This window comes from Sciurus carolinensis, chromosome 1 (assembly GCF_902686445.1).
Source record: "Sciurus carolinensis chromosome 1, mSciCar1.2, whole genome shotgun sequence".
Taxonomy (NCBI): Eukaryota; Metazoa; Chordata; class Mammalia; order Rodentia; family Sciuridae; genus Sciurus; species Sciurus carolinensis.
In genome coordinates, this window is record NC_062213.1 from 29,293,037 (window position 1) to 29,319,587 (window position 26,551).

General features: G+C 32.5%; 1 pseudogene; it reads right to left on the minus strand.

Annotated features, from left to right (window-relative positions):
• Window positions 1-6,594: 6,594 nt before the first annotated feature.
• Window positions 6,595-7,486, minus strand: LOC124959004 (40S ribosomal protein S2-like; annotated as a pseudogene).
• Window positions 7,487-26,551: the final 19,065 nt, after the last annotated feature.

Consider the following 26,551-nt stretch of genomic DNA (forward strand, 5'->3'; position numbering starts at 1 on the left):
CAGGTGAATGGTGAGCCTTGACCTAATGCTTGGCAATTGCAATTGTAACATACATCCCCACTTAAAGACATACATTTTTTTTTTTTTTAGAATTAATGAGATAAAGAGTCCATGCCTCTTTTCTTTAAATACAATGAATCAAAGTTCATCTCTTCATATATGTAACTCTTTTCTACTAATATGCCATTTGGGGAAAAATCGTGCCTGAAGTAAATGAATAATGGAACCATAAATAGATATAACTTGAAAGTCTTAATTCACTGAGAACACTATCATTTTGTTTCTTAATAATCTTTAATGAGTGTCCTATCTCATTCAAAAATGATACTGAAAGATATTGAGTGCTGTGAATGTTAATATCTCATAATTAGAGAGACACTGCACTAAATAAAATTGTAGTAAACAACTTTTCACAGTGTTTAATAGCTCTTTGTATATTCAGTTTATTTTTTGCTGCAATCTACTGGTTTCCAATTGTGATGAAGTTTTATAAAGCAAACCAGCAAATTGCTTTCAGAATATTTAAAACATATTAATTTGGTTTATAAACTTCCCTTTTTGTTAAAATTTACACTTTTAAATTTCATTTTAAAAAAATATATACCATTTGACTATTGGACGATATTAAGGCAATGTTAATGATATGGCCCATGGTCTTTATTGAAAACAAAGATTACCAGTTTCTGTTAATTTTTGAAAAATAATATTATATTATTAAATAAATACTTTTTGTATTTAAAAAGCATAAAAATATATAAACTTTTTTTTTAATGAGTAACTCATCGGTAATCCAAAACTACAGATATGTGTTCACTGATATTTTATATTTATTCAATTTCTGAAGAAAAACAATATTTCAAAATAATATAGTTTGACATAAAAGATTAATATGCAAATTTTATTCTATATAATATTTACATTTCACAAATTGCTGACAAAGACAACTGAAGTTCTGTTTTTGTATTTGCATGTTCAGAATAATTTCTTAAAAGGCTATAATTTTTACTTAGCAGTCTTATCCATTCTTAGTTATATCATATGTTAAGTCTATTCTACCCTTCATTTAAAATGTAAAGAACAATAGCAATTACTATTGGATAGCAAATGAAATAAAGTCATAAAATACCAGCATTATCATGCTTATTTTCCATTATTTAATACAGGAATATATGAGAACAACTAGAAAATCCATGATATTCCCATAACCTTCACAATTTATGTCAACAACTATTTTTCAAGGTCTATATATACATTATTCCCACTTCTTCCACCTCTTCTTATTCCAAAACTTTAACAACTCTTGCCTAACCCAATTTTCTTCCTTGATTGTTATTAATCATCATATGCAATCACTTTATTTTGTGGTTGCTTGTTTATTACCCATTATTCCCTGAGAAGGTTATCAGTTCCATGTGGGAAGAAACCTTATCTCCTTTTATCATTTTTATACCAATGCTAAATTTACTGTCTGAAACAGTTGGTACTCAATTAATATTGTATTAATTCATAAAGGAAAATTACTGGAAATTATAGCTATTTCATTAAGTCTTGTACATGACTTTCAATTTAATCTTAATCATTATTTCAGAAAGTCATTAGAGTAAATCTTAAGTTGCAATCTAATAGAATGGTATTCAGCATCTTGACTATACACATCAGGGAATTTTCAAATTCTGAAAGCTTGAGTTGAAATATAAACTCCTTTAATATGTAATGTGTCATCTTGAGCAAGTTATTTAGCCTCTATTAATATACAATTTTCTTCATCTCCAAAGTGGTGCTTCAACATTACTTATTATAGGACAGCATAGGAGAGTTACAAGAATTAATCAAAATCATGCAATTAAGGTACTACTTAGACTACTAATATTAAACAAATATGTTTAAATAGTTTATGTATTTGCATCTGTTCCTATGACTTCTAAGACATTATCCCTCACATTACATGCATGGGTACATTTTGGTTTTATTCTTAAAATATAATTTTGGCTTATTTATCAGGTTAGTGAATTAGAAATATAACCTACATTTCAGATTCTTTATTTTATAGTAGATAATTGTTTAAGAACTTAATATCTCTAAGTATTAATTTCTACATACATAAAATAATATAAAAACTATAATATGGATTTTAATGATTAGATGAGTTATTAATAAAAACCATTTAGTTGTATTCTGTGTATATGATTCATGTTGAGCAAATGATAGTTAATAAATGTTATTATTATTTGTTAGTTTATGTTACTTACTTTCCTTTTTTGTTTTTTTAATCTATTCTAATTAGTTATACATGATTGTAGAATGCATTTTGACACGTCATACCTAAATGGTGTATAACTCCTCATTCTTCTGGTTGTACATGATGTAGAATCACACTGGTCATGTAATCATATATATAATATATATATACATATATATATATATATATATATTAATAATGACCAATTAGTTCTACTACTGGGTGGACACAATACCTTTATTTTATATTTATGTGGTGCTGAGGATCAAACCCAGTTCCTCACTCATGCTAGTGGAGCACTCTACCACTGAGCCACAACTCCGGCAACCCCTTTCCTTTTTATTCTCATTTTTTATTGCTCTGTTATACATTAAGATCCACCAGTCTTTCATAAATGCATGAAATTATTGCATTTATGAAAAATCAATGATTTAACACTGATTCATCTGACAAAATCCAGTTTTTGCCTCATATTAATTTTATTTATTTTAAGTATAAAATGGAAAAGTACCATTCCAGGTTTGGGGGAGAATTAAATATGATGGGATGTGTGAAAATATCTTATACACTATTGTTACATGAAGTTACTACACACATCCTATCAATGCTGTAAATATACAGCCCATTTGGATCAGTTCTTATTTGTTACATCAAAGTGATTACGGAGATAATTTTGAATATGATTGCACATAATTATTTTCTTTATAAGGTTATTATTGACTTTTGTAGTATGTCTTTATTTTCTAGAAAAAAATTTTATCCCCTAAAAATTGTTAATGTGTTTTTATATAATAAGATATATGATTTGAAGACAATAAAGTTACCAGAATTTTGATTCAAAAAGTGTTCAACTTATAATTTTCTCTATAGTATTTAAAATATTTCTTGCAGGTGATAGAGAGCTAATGAGACTGATGTGCAAAAAGTTTTAAAATTATTATTATAAGGTATTATGTTCTATCTAAAAATTCAAGGGAAAGTTCGTTTAGGCCTCGAGGAAGAACATGAGAACAACCATGACATTGATCCATTGAGGTCATCTGAGTTTTCAGTTCCTGTCTTTATGCCCTTTTGTGAGTTTCTATCTTATCCAGATTCCCTTTTATTCCTCTGGTTCACAAAGCAGGGAATATGATTGCCTATATACTGCAAACATCCAACATGAGAAACATTCTCTTCTTTTTTTAAAAAAAGTCAAAAAATGTTGAGTGAAAATTCTAGTTGACTCTGTTTGATTATGTTCTCCCCATTTAGAAAAGCACATCTTATAGTTTCCATGCAGAAGAATTGGAGAGATCCCATGTAGAAAATGAAATTCTGGACCATAAAAGTCCAGGTTGTGCACCACATATCTGTCAGAAGTTCATCACATTGATGGTTCAAAAACTTGTTTCTACTCCATCTATAATTTTTATAATCTACAAACTTTAGAATGCATACTTTTAAAAATAGAGCCCCCAATAAAGTGAACAAGTTATTTTTCTGGTTGCATAGCTGACATTTGATTTAACATTTCCCACACCAAAATTAAATTCACCTCAGAAAATACTCCTAAAGAGTAGCAATCAGACAGATCTCAGTTACTGCAAAGTAAATCAACCTCACAGCATATATTTATTTGATTACCTGTTTATTAGGATAGGTTTGAATATTTCTGAACACTTGATACTGAAGAGCAGGCAACATCCTTCTGAAGATCACTGCAAAGGTGAAAGGATAATTATTCAGCTAAGGTAATAGACTATTTTTCCCTAGGAAGTATTAATAGGGGAAAATTGTAGATATATGTCAAGTTAACATTTATTTAGTCTAGTGTACCAATGGAATTTATAAACTAAGACAAACACAAATTGTTCTGACTCAAACATTATATAGAGTATAAAACTGTTTCAGTGCAAAAGAGCATGCCACTAAAAAGAACACACACACACACACACACACACACACACACAGACACACACATACTTAAGGTGGCCAAGAAAGAAACAATGATAGGTATTATAACTTCACTGACTCAAATATAAATAAGGAAAGTGCCATGTTTTTGTGTGCTTATATTGTTATACAAATCCTAACTGAAAATACCAAAAGAATCAATTGTGTGCTTTAGGATTGGACATCCTTGTGACACAGACAGTATAAGAGGAAAATTATAGGAAACACTAGGTTAATGAAAGACCATCAAAGAACTAAGTTGCAGTATATTATGGCATACATGAAATCCTTTCTAACTAAAGGGATCAAAGAGGGTAGATGGCAAAAAGTAGGCGTCTTCAAAAAAATAATAATAATAACATTGCCTCTGAGGGTTAACCCATGAATCAAAACATGATTTTCAGAAGATAGAAATAAATCTTCCTAAAGTAGAATAGCTCTAAGCAAGATATATTTGAATTAACCTAACTTAATGTATTAACAACCTAAAGAAAAAAATTATCAATCAGGAAGTAAAGCAAACGTGGATAGAGAAAATTACCTTTGGCAAGAAAGAGTAGCAGTTCACTTTGAAGCAATGTTCCAGAAAGACTGTCTTCTATCCAAATGATTTAATATCCCTTCTTGGAAATTTTTTTCCTCAACACTTTAAAAATATAATTCATTAATAACCTATCTCCACTGGCTATGAGTTTTACTTTATCAAAACCCCTATATACAAAATGTGGTGATTTGGTTTCCCAGATAGTTTTGGGTGGTGAAAAGTAAAACAGTGGAGAACCAGAGTTTCCAGTAATCTTGGCAGTATCATATATCATCCTAGTATCAGATTTTGTGAATTATTACAAGTTGGTTTGGAACGCAATCAAAGCAAGGTGCTTTATTTCAGTGAGCACCTTGGTGGTTTCTGAGTGTGCAACATGAAAAACAAATTGAACCGGTGGTACGATTTACCTGCTGAGGCCAGCCTGCAGTCAGCCATCCACTTCTGGCAAAATTCGTCAATATCCTTTAAGTGGGACAAGCCTGTTTTTGAGCAAAGCAGGTTTATTACTTATTGTAATGAGAGAGAACCCATGAGGTACCATGAGGCATCTTACAAAGCAAGTGCAGGTTGAATATCCCTTAATCCAAAATACTTGAAACCAAAAGTGTTTCAGATTTTGACATTTTTTTTTTCTGATTTTGGAGTATTTGCATATGACCTATCTAGATGATAGAACTAAATACAAAACTCTTAAGTCTAAATATAAAACTCTGAATGTGTCACATAAACATTAACCACATAAACAAAAGGTGATTTTATGCAATATCTTTACGATATTTTTAATGTGCCTGTGTTTTGAATGCCATCAGTCATATGAGATCAAGTGTGAAATTTTCCACTTGTTCCATCATATGGGTGTTCAAAAAGTTTTGGGTTTTGGATCGTTTCCGATTTGTGGATATTTGGTTTAGGGATGTTCAGCCGGTATTTAAAGAAATCTGTTAAGGATTAGGGCTTTGATTGGGTAATTTAGGGAAGGATCTAAGAAAGCAGAGCTTCACTCTAAACTGAGTGTTCTCCAAAAGCTAGAGAAACTCTATCAATGGTTATCTCAATAATACTTACCTGTAAGGGAGCCAACCTAGAATAAGGATAAAGATGTAATTGGGAAAAAAACAGTAGTTACACACATAACTAAAGAGGGGAATGTTTGAAATTTTATGAATAGTGTAATGCCTTTGTTTAAACACTATGTGCTATGGTTTATCCTCAAAAGGAGAATAAGGTGGCTAATTTTCGTATTTGTTGTAAAAATATTGCATCAGATCAATTTCAAGAAATAAGGGAAGAGAAAGACCAAACTAAGAATATGGTGGCCAAACTACTTGGTTCTTAAGAAGTAATTGATGAAAATATCACCTTTTGCATTTTTACCCACCTTTTTTTTTTTTTTTTTTTTTCATACTGGGGATTGAACTCAGTGGTACTCAACCACTGAGCCACATCCCCAGCCCTATTTTGTATTTCGTGTAGAGACAGGGTCTCACAGAGTTGCTTAGCACCTCATTTTTGCCAAGGCTGGCTTTCAGCTCTCCATCCTCCTGCCTCAGACTCCCTAGCCACTGGGATTACAGGTGTACACAACCATGCCCAGCTTTTTACCTACTTTTGAATGTTTCCATTCTGTGTGTCATAGTCTCAATTCAGCAATCAAGTAATAAGCTTGTTCCACCACATTTTAATAAATTAATTACAGATATTACCTTCTTAGGTTAGAATTGAGGAAACATACATATTTTACAAGTATATATTTTAAGACCTAAAGTGGTTTCAAGATTAAACCATGGTACAAACTACTTAACTTTTTTTTTTTAAACAGGTTTTATTCACTTTATTTATTTATTTATTTATTTATTTATTTGTATAAAAACTCTTATGTTGTAGCCACAGCTAGAGCCTGGGTCCTCTGTACAAAGACTCTGGTGTTGGTTTTCACAAGATGCTCAGTGAATTCCTGATAGGGAGACTTGGTGAACACAGTTTCTTTCCAGAGATCGGGAGTTAAATAGCTGTATGTCTTGGAGATGGCATCCAAGGTGGTCTTAGCGAAGTTGCCCAAGGTGGCAGTGCAGCCCCTGGCAGAAGAGTAGTAGTCATCAATACCAGCCATCAGCAGCAGCTTCTTGGGCACAGGGGCTGAGACAATGCCAGTACCTCTGGGGGCAGGGATGAGCTGCACCAGCACAGAACCACAACGTCCAGTCACCTTGCAAGGGACAGTGTGAGGCGTGCCAATCTTGTTCCCCAGTACCCTCTCCGCACAGGAACAATGGAGAGCTTGGTTAGGATGATGGCCCCTTGGATAGCAGTGGCTACCTCCTTGGATCACTTTACTCCCAGTCCAATATGGCCATTGTAGTCCCCGACAGCTACAAATGCCTTAAACCTGGTCACTGGCCAGCAGGAGTCTGCTTCTGTACAGGCATGATCTTCAAAACCTCATCCTTGAGTGACACCCCCAGGAAAAAGTCCATGATCTCAGACTCCTTGATAGGCAAAGAGAAGAGGTAGATCTCCTCCAAGGACTTGATCTTCATGTCCTTGACCAGGCGTCCCAGCTTGGTGACCGGGATCCACTCCTTGTCTTCGGCCTTGCCTCCGCGAGTGCCGCAGCCCTGGCCCCGATCCTGGCCTCCGACCCCGGCCTCCGCCCCAGCCAGGCCTCGGAGACCGCTGCCAAAGCCTCTGCAGAAGCCACCGGGGCCATCCATTCTGGGGCCCCGGGGTCCTCCAGGCCCTTCTGCTGCACCAGCATCATCCACCATTTGGTGTTTTCCCAGAGAAGAAACTTAACTATTTCTTTATCCATTAAAATACTAGTGCAATAAAATAAACTACATTAGAATATTTTGCATCTTGACTCTAGTTTAACAGTTCTAAAATTAAGCATGGCATTAGAATATCAAGCCCACTCTGAGAGCTACTAATTAAGTTTAGTTATATGACAGAAATAAGTTTTTATTTTTAAATCTAAATAATTCTAAAATTCAGTCAGTGGTCAAGAATAATTTATTAATATTTACTTATTAAACTGTTGACACTGGATAGGTAGAGGGGACTCTTACTATCTTTAGTGAAGACTAGACCATTAATCTTTTTGCCTATGTTATGTTATGTGTAAAAACATTGGTAAGATCTTGAGGAAGGAAATGTTTCAAGCTAATTGGTGCAAAGAAGAAATTTTGGAGGCCATTTTATATCCTAGTATCCCTTCCTTTTCTCCTTTGGATAAAACACAGGTTAGGTAGTGTTTTTTCGTTGTTGGTCTTGTTTTGTTTGAGAAAAGGCTAGAACTAACCTAGTTAACTCTAATTGAGGCAACTTCTGAAAGGAACTACATTATTACTAACTGTATGTTTGGACCCTAAGATAAACACAGATTTATATATATTCACTTTTGCACTATGATCTTCTACAGTTAAGATTTTTGTCAGGTCTTGAACACAGGAAATCTATAAATGCAAAATGTGTTGCAGGAAAATATTTTTTATTCCACTGAGTTTGGATAATCAACATAGGCGGTTCATTCTCACACTATACATTTTTCCCCTCAGTTTATAGATAAAAATAAAAATAAATAAATTTGATTCGCTATGTTGCTATCATTTATGAGGTTCCAGTTGCAAACCCCATGATGTTATTCTATGGAATAGTGATAATTGATTCAGTAGAAAAAAGAACAGTTCATAATGTTATGATTATATACTGACAGATGCCTTGGTTTCTCCTTTTCTTATTACCCCTCCTCCTGAGACATTTGATTAGTGAGTTGCACCTAATTCAGAGTATGGATAACCTTAACAAAGCTAAAAGAAATATAAATGAGGCAGATTTGCTGCTTGCTGATTAACTTTGTAAGAGAGTTTATTGTGAGCGAAATGCATACCTGGAGATTTCTATAATAATGAAGAATGTCATTTTCTCTTTCATTTTTTGTTCATAGATTGGTTAATAGAGTAATATAAAATGATAAGTAGAAAAGTTGAGATTTTTGGACTCAGAATACTGGAGGGTCAAAATACCTTAAAAATCATATATTGTACCCTCTTATCTGATAGACAAAAGCTTCAGGTAAAGACATAGTCAAATGAAAAATATATTTCTTCTACCTTTAAAACAGTTCTAAATAGCACTTAGAGAACAGGAGCAAAGGCATAAATCAGGCAAATGTAGCCTTGTCTTTTAATTTGAGACTACTTGGAAAAATGTATTAAAGTCCACCCTCTGTGCTCTTTCAAAACAAATGTGAACCATTTTAGAGGGTTTTGTTCATGCCCCAATTAGCCAAACTGTTCAGCTATGGGAAAATAGTTGAGGATCAAAACTGCTTTGGGCCATGATGAAAAATGAGTGAGCAAATGCACTAATTAATATTGCCATGACAATGTAAGTCACTTCACTGGAGCTCAATTTAGGATTCCAAGAGCAACACAAAAGTGATTAATATTCACTATATAAGGTCGTTAAAGTTTATTTTTTATATCAGAGAATCCAATTTTATACTTTATAAGCAGAGAAAGAGGTGAGACTAGAGAAGTTTATAACAGGGAAACAATTACAGTGCAATTTTTATACTTTAGGAGGAAATGATGGATTTCATTATTATGGAAGTAAATACAAAATATTTAATTTTATAAAACAGTTAAAATTAAAGTAATATTGTGAAACTATTCTACACAATTAAGAATAATTCAACAATATAGACATATTTATTATTATTTTGGAGTTTTGATTTTTATATAATGTGAAAGCATATTGATGTTCTGATTTCATATAGGAAATATCTGTTCATTAAGCATTTAGGAAATTATTTTCCTTCTCATTTTGTTCTCACATCCTCACCATTTCTCACTCTCCATCTTCATCAGGATGAAGGGATACATGTTATGATTTTTATTCCAACCCACCAAGTATATCTCTGCTTAAGGAATGAGGAATCTCCCAAGCCTCCTCTACAGTCTTACGTTGTCTCTCTCTGTTTCTAACATGGTCTTTATTTCTATCTCTTCCCTTCTCATACTAATATATTAGTTAAAAAAAAAAAGGAATAGCAAAACTAAAGCCAGGAGGGACATATGAAAAGATAGAGATGAAACATCTAGCTAAATTTCACACATTTTTCAATCAACTCCATGTATGACCATCATGGAAATCATGTTTTCCTCTATAGTGGATGTTCGGCAATTTTTCAAATCACACATATGCTGTTCCTCCTCTCTTCATTACAGAGTGAAAACTATGAAACTACAAGCAGACAAACAAGAGGACTTGGAGGTCACCCACCTTGCTAATTGACCATGAGCAATTTAATAATTAAGTATTAAAACATAAAAATATGCATCTATTTTAAAACATATTTTTATATAAACAAAATTGTTAAAATAGTAATTCTCCATAATTCCCTTTTAGCAACTTCATTATAATATAATTGATATACCAAAAATTGCATAATTAATATGTACAATTTGATTACTTTGGACCTGTGCCTGCATCCTTAATATCAGCACCACATGAAAGCAATGAGCATTATCTATCACTTTCAAAAGTTTTCTTGTGTCCTCTGTTTTTTTTTATAAAGGAGTACTTAATGTGAAATCTACCCTTTGAACTAATTTTAAATGTACAATACCACATTGTTAACTTTAAAGTTAAGTTGTACAACAGCTCTATAGAATTTAGTCTCTTGTGCACAACTGAAAATATACACCCACTGAGCAATAACTTCCTGTTTCTTCTTTTCCCTTGCTCCTGCCAACCCCATTCTAATCTGTCCTTCTAATACGTAGATACAGCACCCCATGTAAGTGTATTTAGAATATTTGTCATATGGCAGACTCTTTTCACATAGCATAGTGTTGTCCGGTTTCATCCTGTTGTTGTAAATAGCAGAATTTTCTTCCTTTTCAAGACTAAATAATGCTCCATCATATGAATATGCCACAAGTTCTTTATTTATAAATCAATGGATATTTGCTTTTTCTACATCATGACTATTATAAATAATGCTGCATGAACATGGGAAAGTATATATGTGTCAGAGATCCTGAATTCAGTTTTTTGACATAAATACCCAGAAGTGGGATTGTGGAATCATACGGTAGTTCTAATTTTAACCTGGAGGAAATTCTGTTGTTTTCTACAGTGGCTGAAATATATTTAAATTTCTATCAAGGGTTTACAAACTTTCCAGTTTCTCCACATTTTCACCACACTTAACAAAATTTTTGTAATTGCCACCTCATTGTGATTGCTATTATCAGGTTTAAGTTTATACCTCATTGCCTGTTTTTTATGCCCATTTCCTTGATGATGAGTGATGGTGAGCATCCTTTCCTATAGCTGACCATTTTTATATGCACCTCTGTTTCCTACAAGTTTTCTAGATGAGAGGCTTCCTGTTTCTCTGGAAGTGGCCCTCATTCTCCCTTGAATGAGTATTCCTTGTTTTACCCAAAAGTTGTCTCTTGAAATTAACCTTATTCTCCCTTAAATGTGCATCAGCTTTCCTAAATAAACCTCTGTCTATGCTGTGGTGGTGGGGAGTAGCGGGGGAGGGTGTGAGGTGTTCCGGTTGGATCCAAGTTTCACCAATCACCAAATTTTACTTGTCCTAGGGAGTCAGAAGTTATAATTAATAATTTAAGTGTTAAACTGTGAATAAAATTTGCTCTAGAAAATCTGGTCCTCTCTTCAGTCTGAATAATACTCATTTTTTTTTTCTTTTTTATTGCTGTTCTTTTTAGATATACATGACAGTAAAGTGTATTTTGACATTATACAGACATGGAGTATAACATTCTAATTAGGATCCCATTCTTGTGATTGTACTTGATGTGGAATTTCACTGATGGTGTATTCATTTATGAACATAAGAAACATGGAAATTGGTTTATCTTGATTATGTATGATGGAGAAAATTTGGAGACAGAACTAGAAATGGGTAGATTGTTATAATTCACTGCATCTTGATTGGAAGTATAATTAACATTGGTCTGTTAATGATGACAGACAGCATGTTAATATTTCTTACTCTGTACTTCAGATTGATCTCTGTCCCTCTAAATTACTCTAATCCTAGCAGGTTTCCTTCATCAAAAGGAGGATCCTTCACCTAATCACTTTTATATCGCTAATAATATATCCATATTTTTAAATCATTTCTGTGAAAAAAAAATTCTCACATCAATTTCATCTTTGACATTTATTTCCACTGTCAACTCCAAGTTCAGATTCTTATCATCTTTTATATAGAAAAATGAAAACATGATGAAGAAAAAAGGGAGCTTTTATTATCTGGCTTTGAAACTTAATTCTTTAAAAAATACTCTTGAAGGATTACTTTTCCTTTGCTTTTAAAAATTCAAGTTGAAGTAAAGAGATTTAATTAAAAATATGTGTATAAATATGAATATCTGTTCTTACATATTATTTCGAAATTATTTTAGTACTATGACTGATCTAGGATAGCATTTCTTAATACATCCTCCTTAAAATTAAGAAGCGCATTTTAGAAAGCATTTTAGAATACTGGGCTCCAGTATCAAACAAATGAGTTTTAATGCACAAGATAATAGAAATTATGCCATCTTTTTATAACATAGTAAACTAGTTGACTCTTAGTTTAATCATTTCTAAAAGAGGAGTAATAATACTATCTGCATGATGATATTATAATTATTTAAATTAAATGTTTGTTAAAAAACTTTGTCCCAGTATCTAGTCAATGTTAATTGCTAAGTAAATACTTTCTGGTACCTGTCAAGTGTCTAGTGTCTATTTTATGTTTATTAAATATTATAAATATTTACTGTTCAAAATTTTTCTAACTAAAAGTTAAATAAGAACTGGCTTCTCCTTTTAGGAGGCATGATCCTTTGAGACTAATTATATGAATTTCTTTATCCTCAGCAGAAAGAGAACTATAACTACGTGCAATTTCAGGTTGCCAGACAATTTTAGTTCTTGATTCTATGCTTTCTATGGGAGTCAGTGGTCATAAGCACAGACTTCAGAACCTAAGTTTGAGTCTTGGATCTGAACTTGAATGAATTACCTCACTCCTCCTCCAGGCTTTGATGTAGCATTTGTAGATGAAGATAATGACTACTTCGTAGGACTTGGGGGAAGTTTAAAATGAGATGATATATGTTAGGTAGACCTTTAGAACAGTGCCTATCAGATAGCAAGTACTATATAAATATTAGCTATAGTTACCTACCTGTAATGTTATCACATTTGGTCTTAAATGAAATATTAATAATTAACAAATTTGTGAATCCACTGTATAATTGCCATACTAAATTGTCATCAGATATAATTATTCCAGAATCCTGTAAGGTAGGTTTAACACAGGTGATCACAAGGGTTCCTAACAACCAAATAAATGTTTTATCCTCAATCTCTTCTGGTCAACATTTTAAACGGAATATACATTTAGGTATGTCACTAAACAATTGAATTCTTTGCTGAAATACATTTTAAATGTTTACTCAATAAAGTAAAAATTTTTAGTATGATTTTTAAAAGACATTACCAGCTCCCTTTCCTACTATAAGCTTGCTCAGTTATTCCTCTCAATATATTCAGTATTGTTTTTAAAAAAAGACAAAAACCAAACACTCTTTGTCATTCTCCAAAAGACCACATAATCTCACTCATGTGGAATCTAAAAAGCTGACTGTATAGAAGTTGAGAGTAGAATGATGTTACCACAGACTGTGGGCAGGGGTTTGGGGGCATGGGGACAGTTTGACCAAGAGCTGTAATGTGGTTGTAGTGAGATAGAAACAAGAAGCTCTGGGGTACTATTGCATAGTATGGTGACTATAGAAAATAATTTTGAACAATAAATTGCAAAAAGATGGAAGATAGAATTTTGAAAGTATTTACCACAAAGAAATGACTGACATTTGAAGATACTAAATATGTTTAACCTGATTTACATATTATACGACATATACAAGTATTAAACACTACACAATAGTATGTATAATTTTACATTTTTGTATTTTAGTTAAAAATTTAAAGTTAATAAAACTCTTGCAGTAGTGATTAGGTCTTGTCTGTTGCTATGCTGATTATAATTACATTGAACATTATTACAACAGACATTAACACAGTGAGTAGCCAATATTCAAATTACATTGCACTGTAGGATCCTTAGAATCTATTGGTAAACAACACAAAAACTTCATATAAGGCAGGATTTATTGGTTTTTATTTAGTATTTTTAACTGTAACAAGTAGAAACAAATTATCAGCAATTTCCACAAATTATTAATGTTTGTTATTTTCTAATAAAGGTATTAAAAGCAAAAGTGATGAGCTGATATTAAAAATAAGGACATAAAAATTATATTCTATAAGCTTTAGTAAGTGAAATTATGCAGCAATAATAGATGAAGCCTATCAAGAGTTGAGAGAAATATCAATTTTGAGAAGAGAAAGTACAACAAAATCCCTAACTAATGATTTATTGTTTGCACTTGACCTTGTAACTTAGCCCTCTTCCAAAGCCATTCACTCTCATTTCATAAACACCACAACTATATTGTTAGATTAATAAAATTACAAGCCCAGCATACCTCAAGATTAGTAGAGTTTGAAAATACAAATTGACAGCTGACAACCTGAAAAGAAAACATGTGGAAGGAAAGGAAAGAAGAAAGGACTGAAAACCAAAATAAAAGCCAACTCTCTTGGCCTCTGAAGTCCAGGAGTGCTTCACAGCTGTACAATGTCCAGAATTATCACTGTTTCAAAATCCATGAAAGTGACTACTCTTCAGAAAATTGACCTATGATCATAAACATAAATCGATTTGTTTATATTATACCTATTAAGTAGTTTTTATTAAAATACTGTTTTAAGAGAGTAGAAGCAATTGTAATTTGGGAAAAGAATAATAAAGTCTGTGCTAAATAAAATAAATAAGCTAAGCCAATTGTTTAGAAAATTCAGCAGTATTGTTCCCTTGAGATGAATATATTAAAGACAGTATAATTACATCATAGTTGAACAGTATTTTTCCAAATCAAATCATTAAGCTTTTGAGTTATATCTTTCTTTTGTGTTTCCACTATCTGTAATCATTTTATACTTATTCATTTTTTCCTAATAATAATTTTGCAAGGAATTTTCATCAATATCTTTCAATTACTTCATTTATGTGTGAAATTAACTTCCCTGAGCTTTTAGAAGAAGGCTGTGCCACATCCTTCACTAAATTTAGAACCTACTTCTGCTGGTTTTTAAAATACTTTTTTAGAATATGGCGAATTCTTAATGTGATTTTGTGGCTTTACTCCCTCACTAATTCTTATCATGATTTTTAAAAATTGACTTTATTGTCCATAACCCATTTAATTTTAATTCTATTTCTAGCAATTTCTTCTCAGTGAATTTATTTTTTATTTTTTAAATTTTTTTCTCAAACACCATTACTCTAAGTAAATGTATGATTACACAAATGGTACTCTACTTCATGTACAGAGAAACAAGTTGTACCCCCATTTGTTTACAATAAATAAATAAATAAATAAATAAAAATAAATAAATAAATAAAAGAAAGAAAACCTGTGGCTCAGCTTTGAAGTTTCATAGGGTATATGCTGTGTATCAGGGTAAATTTTATCTATCAGCTGGTGTGCTCGAGAATCCTCAATTGTTAAATAAAACATAAATCTAAGTGTAGCTATGAAGATATCTTGTACAAGTGATTGAAGTACGTAATCATTTGACTTTTAAAAAAAATAGATTACTGTAGAAATTCTAGGTGGACCTGATTAGGTCAATCAAAATGTTCTGTGAACAAAAGTGGGACTTCTCAGAAGAAAAATTTCCACCAGTAGAACACATTTTCAGATTAAGTCTGTCCTCTAGATTTTGGATTTGTCTTTACCCAAAAATCATATAAGCCAATTTCTTTCATTAAATCTCTTATACATCTCTCACTGATTGCATTCTAAATGATCCAGCACTCTTCCCTTTTAGACCTATGCTAACACAAACTGTTCAAGTAGGCTAACTTCTCTTATTTTCAGCCTCCAATGCATTTTAATACATGCTATGGAATATGTTGGTTCCTCCTATTCTCAGTTCCAATATATGCCTCAATTTCTCCTCTGTTTCTGTGCAGATATTTACACAATGTATATCTCATGGAAGGTCATGGTTTGTCCCTTGAACTTTTGGGTTTTGTTCAAGAAGGTAACTAGTTATATCTATAGTTCCGTCTACTTGGAATGCTGAAGCAGGAGGATCACTTGAGCCCAGGAGTTCAAGACCAGCCTCATTTCAGAAGAAAAAAAAAAAGTTAACCAGTTAAGAGTCCATTCTACTTATTTAAGATCATACACACACACACACACACACACACACATACACATGCGTAAATATATATATACATATATACACATATATATGTGTGTGTGTGTGTGTATATATACATATATATATATATATATATATATATATACACATATATTCTAAAAGGTTACCATCAGTTCTGAATTAGTAAATGCTCAACTGTGGAGCTACAACTGACAGCACATTAATTCATGCCCAAACACTGCAAATATAATGTTCACATTTTCTTTCTAAAACACATCAGAACTTTCTTGTGCTTGCTTCAAGCTTATTATTCTCAGAAGTCACTTAAAATAGCAAAATCACCAACAAAAAGCAGAAAAATGCAAGCACATGGCAATATATGTCATGGGAAAGGACCTTGTTTGTAGCATAAGAGATAAAGGAAGGAGGCAGAGCATCCTGCTGTTCAAACTCAACTTGGAATGTGCACTACAGGCAACTCAAAGGTTCAGCAGCTCTGGGTGTTCAAACCTCTACAAATGACCAACAATGTACCAAGAGTATTGATTTTAAGGTTACAAATAAATTTTAGTGAACTGGTGAATTTTCAAATGCAAAGTTGAAAAAATAAGGATTGACCAGGGTCTCTTGAAACTTATTTTGACTTTGTGTTTGCTTTGTTGGATGATATTGTTGGAGCTGCTATTGTTCTTGTTGTTGATAGAATTTGGTAAAAATTGAAATTATCCTACTTTTCCAGTGCTATCTGACCAGAATTTGCCATGATTGTTTTACACAAGTGTATAATTTAGTAAGACAAAAAAACTCTACTACTTAGGTGAAAATAATTATATCTTCTTTCCTCAAACTTTACCACCACCATGCAAGTTCTCTTCTTACAAATAAATTCAGTTACAATCATTTCGGACATATTCTGTTGTTTGGCCTCACATTTTTTATTGATATTCAGCATTACCTGGAGGCAGAGTAAGGAAGTACATATGTTGCTACTTGGCCCTTTACTACCCTCCCCACTTCCGAATCAGGGGCACCAAGTGTAACGGGAGTCCCCTTCATGCTTTAGACATACCACTTGCTGCTCTGTCATTGTGCTTATTTTTAAAACTGACAATTTCTTTTCTTTCTCTTCCCCTGTCTGCCTCCCTAACACTGGGGGAAATAAGATTACCATTCTTTCCATCCTAGGCCAAGTCACCTGTCTTTGAGAAAGCACACACCACAGGAATGAAGTAATTCAGATTTTAGGAATGGCACCAGAAAATCTAAGAAATGACTACCATTTAGGGCTACAAAAAGATTATGATCCCTGAAATGCATACCTGGAACCTAGCCTCTGAATCATCTTTTTAAAAGCCCTGTTTCCCCTTATGATCAGAATCAGACTCTGAGGCAGGAGTCCCATGTTTTTCTCCTTCACTGGGAAAGCAATATAATTCTTTCTTTCTTTTTCTCAAAACCTTGTCCTCATTTCTCACTGCCCATCCCGAATGGGCGAGAGAAAGGATTCTTGTTGGAGGGATGGGCTGGCAGCAAAATAAAAGCTATGAAATTTATTTATCAGAAATAAAGACAGAAGATAGAATTATCTTAAGAGCAGGGACATGATTGATTGAGCTGTCTAGAGGGTCTGGCTCTAACGAAGGAAGGGGCCCAGACTTGCTTTATTTATAGCAGGACAGTTCAAAAGGGATCTTCTTCACAAAAAATAGGATGGGGGATAGAGGTAAGAAAGCCATTCGATCCTATCAGCTCACTCCCATATCCAATGCTTATATTTGAACTTGAGCGGTAAGCTAACAAAGGATAACCACATGACTCAGGTGTTCTTGAACAGTTATCCAACTGTGAGTTCCTGAGGCCAAATTTTCCTGTTTAATGGCTTGAATTAAGCTTGGTTCTCATAGGAGTATCACGGTTGGCTCCTTGCACTCATTATTGGATTGGCATTAAGGGGCAAAGACGAAGTTTTTGGTAACACAAGTAGAGATCAGACCTTCCTTTACAACCTACCATCAATGTGCTAGTGGGAATTGATGCTGTACTGTGAAAACGGAAGCATCAGCAAGGACAAAAAGGCAGTTGAAATTCCACCTGTTTTCACTGACCTTGAAGTTAGACAAGATAGAATAAGGAAGCACTTTTCCTTATTAAACATGTTTTCAGTGGGGCCTAATCTGTAGCAGCATATCCACAGGCAAACTGTATCCAGTGCTATATCTAAATAGACTGCCTATAGAGTAGAGAATTTAATATTATTTAGAAACTCCTAACATAAATATAAAATGTTCAAAACACACATTAGTGATTGAGAGTCAATATTTGCAAACCAGATATCTATTCAAAGATTTGGATCTAGAATATATAAAACACATTCAAAACTCAATAGTAAAACAAAGCAAAAAATAGAATTGTGCAAGAGATATGAATAGGCATTTCATCAAAGAGATGTATTGATGTTAAGTGAACACTTGAAAAGAGAAGCAGTATTGTTAGACATTATGTAAAAATGCAAATTGAAACCACACTGAAATATAGTTTTACACCCATTAGGACAGGTCATATAAACAAAAATTTTAAGACATAACATCAGATGTTGAAGACAATGTAGAAAAACTGAAATTCTCATATATTGCTGGCTGTGTTCCTGTAAGAAAGTACATTTACTTTAGGTAATAGTGGGTAATTCTTAAAAGTTAAATATACACTTTCTATACAGCCCAGTAGTCCCATAACTCCAAGGTTTTTATCACAGAGAACTAAAAATGTAATAATAAGTTTTAGTACCTATATAAATTTGTATTATCCTAAAAGTAAAAATGAGTATTCTAGGGCAAGAATATATTACTTATTACCTCTTAACTGCTTTGTTTAACAAGGTCTTACCAAAAATAATTGTTACTGCTACATAAAATTGAAGATACTAAAAATATTTCCAAATTTTATATTCACACTTCTGGACAAAAGTTCTGTTTTTAAGTTGAAACAATAAGAAAATGCATGAAAATATAAATTTTCAATAATATATATTCTACCAACAGAAGTATCATTTTTTATTTTTTACTGACTGCATTTTGATTCATTGTACACATACGGAGTACATCATTTTGTTGCTATGGTAGTGCACAATGTAGATTACCATTCGTGTAATCATACATGTACATAGGATAATGATGTCTGTCTCATTCCACCATTTTTTATACCCCACTCCCTCTCATTTCCCTCTATGTAATCTAAAGTTCCTCCATTCTTCTCTCACCCCGCCCTCCCACCCCCAATTATAACCATCATCCACTTATCAGGGAAAACATTCGGCCTTTGGTTTTTTGGGATTGGCTTACTTCACTTCTTAGCATGATATTCTCCAATTCCATTTTACTCTATTTCTTCTTCATTTAATTTCTCTGGAATAAGAATACACAAATATGAAAAAGGCAAAAAAAATCATAATAGAAATAATTGCTACAGAAAGTCTATGCAGATTTATGGAATTCTATCATTTTTTCAAAAAACATGGCTCCTATCCTACTTAATGCTCTGGAGCTTTATACTATCTTTAAGATATTTGATGAAAATGCTAGAGTGTGTTCAAGTGTAACCACATGGTCAATTAGGCACAGAATTGTCAGTTTCAGGCAGCAAGTTGGAGCTGTCTTATTGAAAATGAACCCTACAAAACCTATTTTCTGAAGCAGTTTTTACAATATCCTAGGCCTACACACCAAATGTATCACTCTACTATTGTAGCAGAATTGCGTACGATTGTAAAAACTCAAGCAAGGTGGGATACAAAATTTAAAGGGCAAAGGGACAAAGAGACCAAGTTAAAAAAAAAAAAAAATCCCAGCATAGGGATTTAAAAAAAAAAAAAAAACCTTGCCTGTGGCAAGTCTTATTTTGATGGATTGGTGTTGCAAGATTTTATGCCCCAGAGCATACAAATGGAAATTTCAACCTCTACTAAAATGATATTAATCAATGTTCTGATATTTTAAAACATTGAAATATCCTGACTTTATTGAATTCCTTTAAAGGGGATTCCTAAAATGCCAAAAATTAGTGGTTGCTGTAATGATTTAAAAATATTTCTATGGGAAAATTATGTCAACATTTGTATAATTGAACCTAGCAATCAATTGAATATAATATTCTCACATTTTATATATATATATATATATGTGTGTGTGTGTGTGTGTGTGTGTGTGTGTGTTTGTGCGTGTGTGTGTATGCCAAATTCAGTGACCTACTGAGAATTAAAATGAGAAAAATAATTAGGGGTAGAGTAGGAAGATCTGAATGTACTGAAATTTGATCACGTCTCTTAGAGAACAGAAATCTCTGCCTAAAAGAAAACATCTTACATCATTGGTGTTCAAAATTTAATTCAAATTGAAAATGACTTGGAATACGATTGAGTAGTTCAGTTAACTGGAATATATTTCTAGGAAATCTAAAAGCAGATCACACCGTGCCGCTAATTGACAAGCTATTTTCATAATTCATCGACCATCAACTATCTTGTTAGAGGGTGATTTTGTGGAATTTAAGGACAAATAGTTCTGAAACTGTTAAGGCAGTTCTCAGAGTATGGGGTTAACAGACATACCAGGAAATTGAGAGTTAAAGAGCAGTCCAGTCTTTAAGGCTATAAAATTTTAAAATAAAAACATCAGGAGACAGGACTGGAGGACAATAGTCAGCTCAGCCTTCAAAGGCTACGGTCAACGGAGATACCAAGAAACAAGAGCTGAAAAAAATGAGATAACTAAAATCAAGCCCACTGAGGCAGGGCAATGGTCTCTCTTGCTCCAAAACCCAATTAGGAAATTTTCCAGATGATAAAGAAAAAATCCCAGGTGGTAAGGGGAAAGCATATGCATAGGTAATTATTAAAATATCCTATAATAACCTTTGCCTCGTTATCATGGTAAGAACCACACCCCCAGACCAGACCTAACAGGATAGTAAGACATGCATCTCACAAAGCAGGATAAGCAAAGATGGAGGCACAACTGAAACTCACCTCTACTTACCGTGACGTAAAGAAGATCAGGTTCTTGTGACATAAAAGCTGTGCACCTCTTTCCTTTGTTTATGTCAGTAAGGAGTTTCTGTCCCCTGGGACTTGCTTCTTTTCACTCCAGCATAAGAACAAAAAGCATTTTTCCTGTGCCACCTCACCTCTGTCTAAGTCTTCTGCTAGCACAAGAACCCACAGAGCCAGGGATAACAGTTAAACAGAATTAAAGAAAGAAGAAAGAACAAAAACAGGGTATAAAAAGTGAAAATACCATTTATCATTTTGGGGACTTTTTAGAGAGTCTTTAATGCTCAGAAAAATATCTCAGGGTAAAATCACATTCAATTCAGAGATCACTAATATTTGAAAAATTAATATTTTGGAGTATTCTAAGCTTGTGTCCTTGCAGTGGTAGTCAGAAACCTTTGACATTCTTTAGCTAACAACTGTATCACTCTAATCTCTGCCTTCATTCTCACTGTTTATCTCTTTGTCCAGATTTTCCTTTTCTCAGGTCATTGGATCAAGGCCCAGGCTAATCCAGAAATGCCTCATTTTTGTTTTACCACATTTGGGAAGACCATTTTTCTATAGGAGGTCACATTTACAGGTACTTGAAGTTAGGATTTCAACATACCTTTATGAAGCGATACAATTCAACACACAAACAGAGTCAATCATGTCATGGTTGGTATGTGTTAGGAAGTAAATGCCCCAAATCCTTTTTTTTAAATTCTTTTTTTTTTTAACTTTTACAGACTACACCAAATTCTTAAAGTCTTAAAACAGCAAAGGTTTAGGTTACTCTTGCTAATGTATCCTGACAGAACTTGTAGAAATCTGGAGCACTGTTAGTCATGATGTCAAAGATATGATAAAGTTTCAGACCATATGCTCTCTTAAAGTATTAAGCTCAAAAGTGACGTAATTGCTCATATTTCAGAGGCAAAAAAAAAAAGGTCTTATACAAATTACAATGATATATACAGAATTTGCACTGAAGTAAAATATTGTCATATGTCCAGAATGAAGAGAGGAAATCATGATAAATATATCAGAGCTATTTGTGAGCACCTTCACTTTAAAAAACATTTTACTTTATTGTCTTAAAAATGTGACCTGTATATAAAAATAGGATATTACTTCATATTTTAGTAATTTTGAGAAGTAGCTTAGTAAGATTTTAATATGTATTATCTCATTTGATTCTCAAAACAATCCTATGAAATTTAAAGTGTTTTTACTTATAGTGCTCACAGATTAAGGAACCATTATATGGTCACAGTAATTTGCCAATGTTGCTTAAGTAGCAATGGGCAAAACCTCAGTTCCAACTCAGATTTAGCTTAACTTTCAGACTAAAAATGGAAAAGATCAACTTGACATTCATTTATTTTTTTTTAATTTTCAAAATTACTTTGAGAGAGTATTAAGAATTGAACCCAGGGGTGCTTAACAACCAAGCCACATCCTCTATCCTTTTGAATTTTTTTTTTTTTTTTTTTTTGAGACCAACTCTCATTAACTTATCTAGGGCCTCCCTAAGTTTCTAATGCTGGCTTTGAACTTGCAATCCTCCTGCCTCAGCCTGCTGAGCCACTGGAATTACAGGCATGCTCCATAGTGCCTGGTGCCATTCATTTATTTTTAATAGAAGTAGGCTGTGGCATAAATAAATAAGTAAACAGAAAAATAAGTAAATTATTAAATCAACAAGAAAATGATTCCATAAATAAAATTCATCATCATTATTTTCAAAATGTCAAGAAAAATGATTCTTTGATACAGATACCATGTCATTATCTATTACATATATCCTCGTTTACCTGAGCATAGATATTCGATTGTGAATTCATAAAAAAAAGGAATTTATCTAATTCTTTATTCTGGATGACTTCATCCATACAAACTATGAAGAAAAGCAAAGGTGTGACAGGTAGTCAGAGCTATAATTACTTTTTGGGAATGGGAAGTGATTGTGATTTGGAAGGTGCAAATTGTAGGCTTCAGGGGTGTTGATAATTTTCCTGTCAGAGGTGTTGATAATTTTCCTGTCTTTCCTGGTTGCATTAGGCTACAAGTTTTGTTTATTTTTGTTCTTTGTAGAATTTTCTATGTATACTTTTTCATAATCAAAAGCCTTAAAAATATGCAAACATATGGCATAGTAAAAAACAAAAAAATCTTATGCAAGAAAATTTTAGATGTATACAAAACAAACATTTATTTCTCTTTAAGAATATTAGTGTGATTGACAATGGATGTTGCACAATCTGATTGAATCCTTGAATTCCAAAACACAATGAGAATTGAGGTATTTTTGCAGGTAAAAGATTATGGACTCAAAGTTATAATTATGTAAATATGTGAGGATGTATGAGTGAGTAAATAAATAACCAAGTTTATTCTAATGCTTTTATTACTTGCTTACTCTTAATAATGATCATGATCATGATGGCCAGCATTACACAAGAGCTCTGCTAATTAATGAATCATTTAATGAGAAGAATGTGATTTAAGAGTGATTCAGATTTTATCCAAGGAGATATAAAGGGCAGGACTGGCAAACTTCCTATATCTAACTTTCCACTAAGCCAGTACTTATTGTTTCTTTTTTGCCACTCCATTACTGTATACTACTTGTAACTAACTGGACATTTGTCTAAGAAGTCTTATATTTTATTCAAAGACCTTAAAGGAGGTTCTCATATCATCAATTATAATATAAATAGAATGATTGAGTATAAAGAAAGAATCACTGTTAGCAAAGAATATTTTGGAATTAGAACAATACAGTTTAAATTAAATTTGAAAAACTCAACAGGAGCAGTTTAAAATTATATTCAGGGCTATAAATATCCACAAGTGAAAATGAACCAAATTACTTGCCAGAATCCTTGGCATTTACTAAGTGTTACCAAAGATTCAGCCTAGTGGTATTCTCTTCTTCAAAGTTGCCTCTAGTGTTTAATTCTCATAGACCTCTAGAATGAGCAATGTTGCTTGTCAGTAAATTAGCATGTCATTTATGGAGTTGAACATATGGTTAGCCCAATCATAATTAAAGAAATGACTTAGCATAAGGATAAAATTAAATTTTCATAAATACTAGTATAATTACAATTCCTATTTTGAGAAAGGTGTACACAAATTTGAAGTCATCAACATGAAATAATTAGATCACATTTGGAACCCATTATTCCACGTAACAAAAGCGATGCAAAATAAGCTGTCTGTAATGCTTTTTTGCAGTGTTATTCAGAAAGAAAAATAAACAAAAATAAACTTTACACACAAAATGTTCATATTAGAGTTTATTTGCTTACTATACATTATTCATTATTTTTATTATTGTAACAATTTTTAGAGTTCTCTACCATATCGCCAATGAGTCTATTTCCAATAAAATTATTTTTAAAAGAAGAAAAGGACATCTATTGTGTTCTATATGTTAGTTCAAAGCACTATTTCAAATGTTCCTAACACAAAGACATTTATTCTTTGACAACATAAAAATACTCAACAACAGAACTCAAATACTCACAATTAGACAACTACAATAAACATTTATATTCATGTCACCTCTCCCAAGGCTTTGATTTTTGCAAATTAGAAATGAAAAAGGTGAGAAGTGAAGGAGTGTTTAAAAGTTCTTATTTGACAGGTACTGTCATTTAAAGTCTGGTCCCTCCTCCCCCACATCCCACAGGACCATGTATGTCTCAATATGTCTTTCTGTAAAGAAACATGGAGAACAGAAATTATGGTCAGAACTTACTCCTTTTTTGAGCTACATAGTAGGCTACATTATCCATTTGGTTTTTTCTAGAAGGCCTCTGTGTCAAGGCGAGATCTAACACTTGACTTAGATCACTTCGTGTGCTTGTGTGTGTGTGTGTGTGCACATGCATGTGCACCTGATTTACAATTACTAAAGATGTAACTTTCTTCAATCTGGGTATATTATATTCAATCTCACTCTCCTTTTATTATAATCACTCTAAAGCTCATTGTATTTTTCTTTGTTCTTTATATATCTAAAAAATTCTTTCATTCTTTTTTTAACTAAATGTTGAATATTTTCCTTGTTCTAAAAAAGTGAAACTGCACAAATAAACAATTTTATAAAGAAAAACCTTGCTCTTCCTGTAAGATTTTGTTCAATTTGAAGATATTACAAATAATGCTGTATGAATGTTCTTACATACTATCTCCTGTATTTGCATTTATGTATATGTATATATATATATGCATATATATATATGCATATACACACACAGAGATATGCTTAAGGCTGTTTAAATATACCCAATTTGCTGTTAAGTTTTTAGATAGTTATAAACAAATCTGACCTATACAGTACAGAACATGTTCTGTTGCAATGGATTTGTGAAATTAGTATCTTTCACTTCAAACTCTATTGAAAGCCCATTAATTCACATTCTTACCAGTGCACTGTATTGCCTGATTTTTTTCTTTACCCTATAATACATTGGTTGACTTACATTTCCCTAATACCAGCAAGATAGATCACCTTTTCATGTTTATCAGTATGTTTAAGTCTCTTGCCCCTTTGACTACTTAGTTATTTTACTTTATTTCTCACCCTTTTCCTCTACTCTGAATTTTGACTAAATTTCTTGAAATGAAAACTAATATTAAAGCATGTTTACTGCTGAGGTATTTCAGTATCACTCAAGTTAAATATTTTCCAAATTCATTTAAATTCATTTTTAGACCTGGTGTTCATCTCTAACTATTCAGAAAACATCAACCTTTTACTGATTTGCTGCTTATTTTATTGGTTCAAGGAATGCTTTGAATAATTTTTTTTTAATGTCTTGACAGTTGCATTATGTACATATATTGTGATTTCTGGAAATATATTGGATTATGCTAGAAAATGCAAGCTTTATTGTCATTTAGTTTTCTTTATTTCTGTTAAAAATGGGAGCTGTTTGATTTTTCTATTTACAAATACATTCTGTTTTTCCTCTTGCCACTTTAAAAAGAATCTTACTGCCTTTTGGTTCTATGGCTTCACTACTATGGGTACAAATGCAGATTTATTTATTTTCCTCCTTCTGTGTTTTAAGCTACCTTTAAATTTTTGTAAGTATCAAATTAAATTCTTATACTATGCCAAATTAAAATATTATTTGTTTCCTAAATTACAGTTTTTCCTTCTGGAATTCAGTTATTCTTATGTTAGAACATCTCAAATTATCCTGTTTCTCTTATCCAGTATTTCCTTGCTAGTTTGCTTTATTTAGTCTATCTCCTCCTCCCTTATTATGAAGAAACTATTCCAATTATTTCCAGTTCACTTAATCTCACTAACATTGTCTTTTAGCAAATAATCTCATTATAAGTTTATATACTATAGGATTTGCTTTAGAATTTAAATATTTTTTGTTTATATATCATTTTAACTGATAAATCATAATTGTATTAGTATTAGACTTATGTATTAAAATGTGGT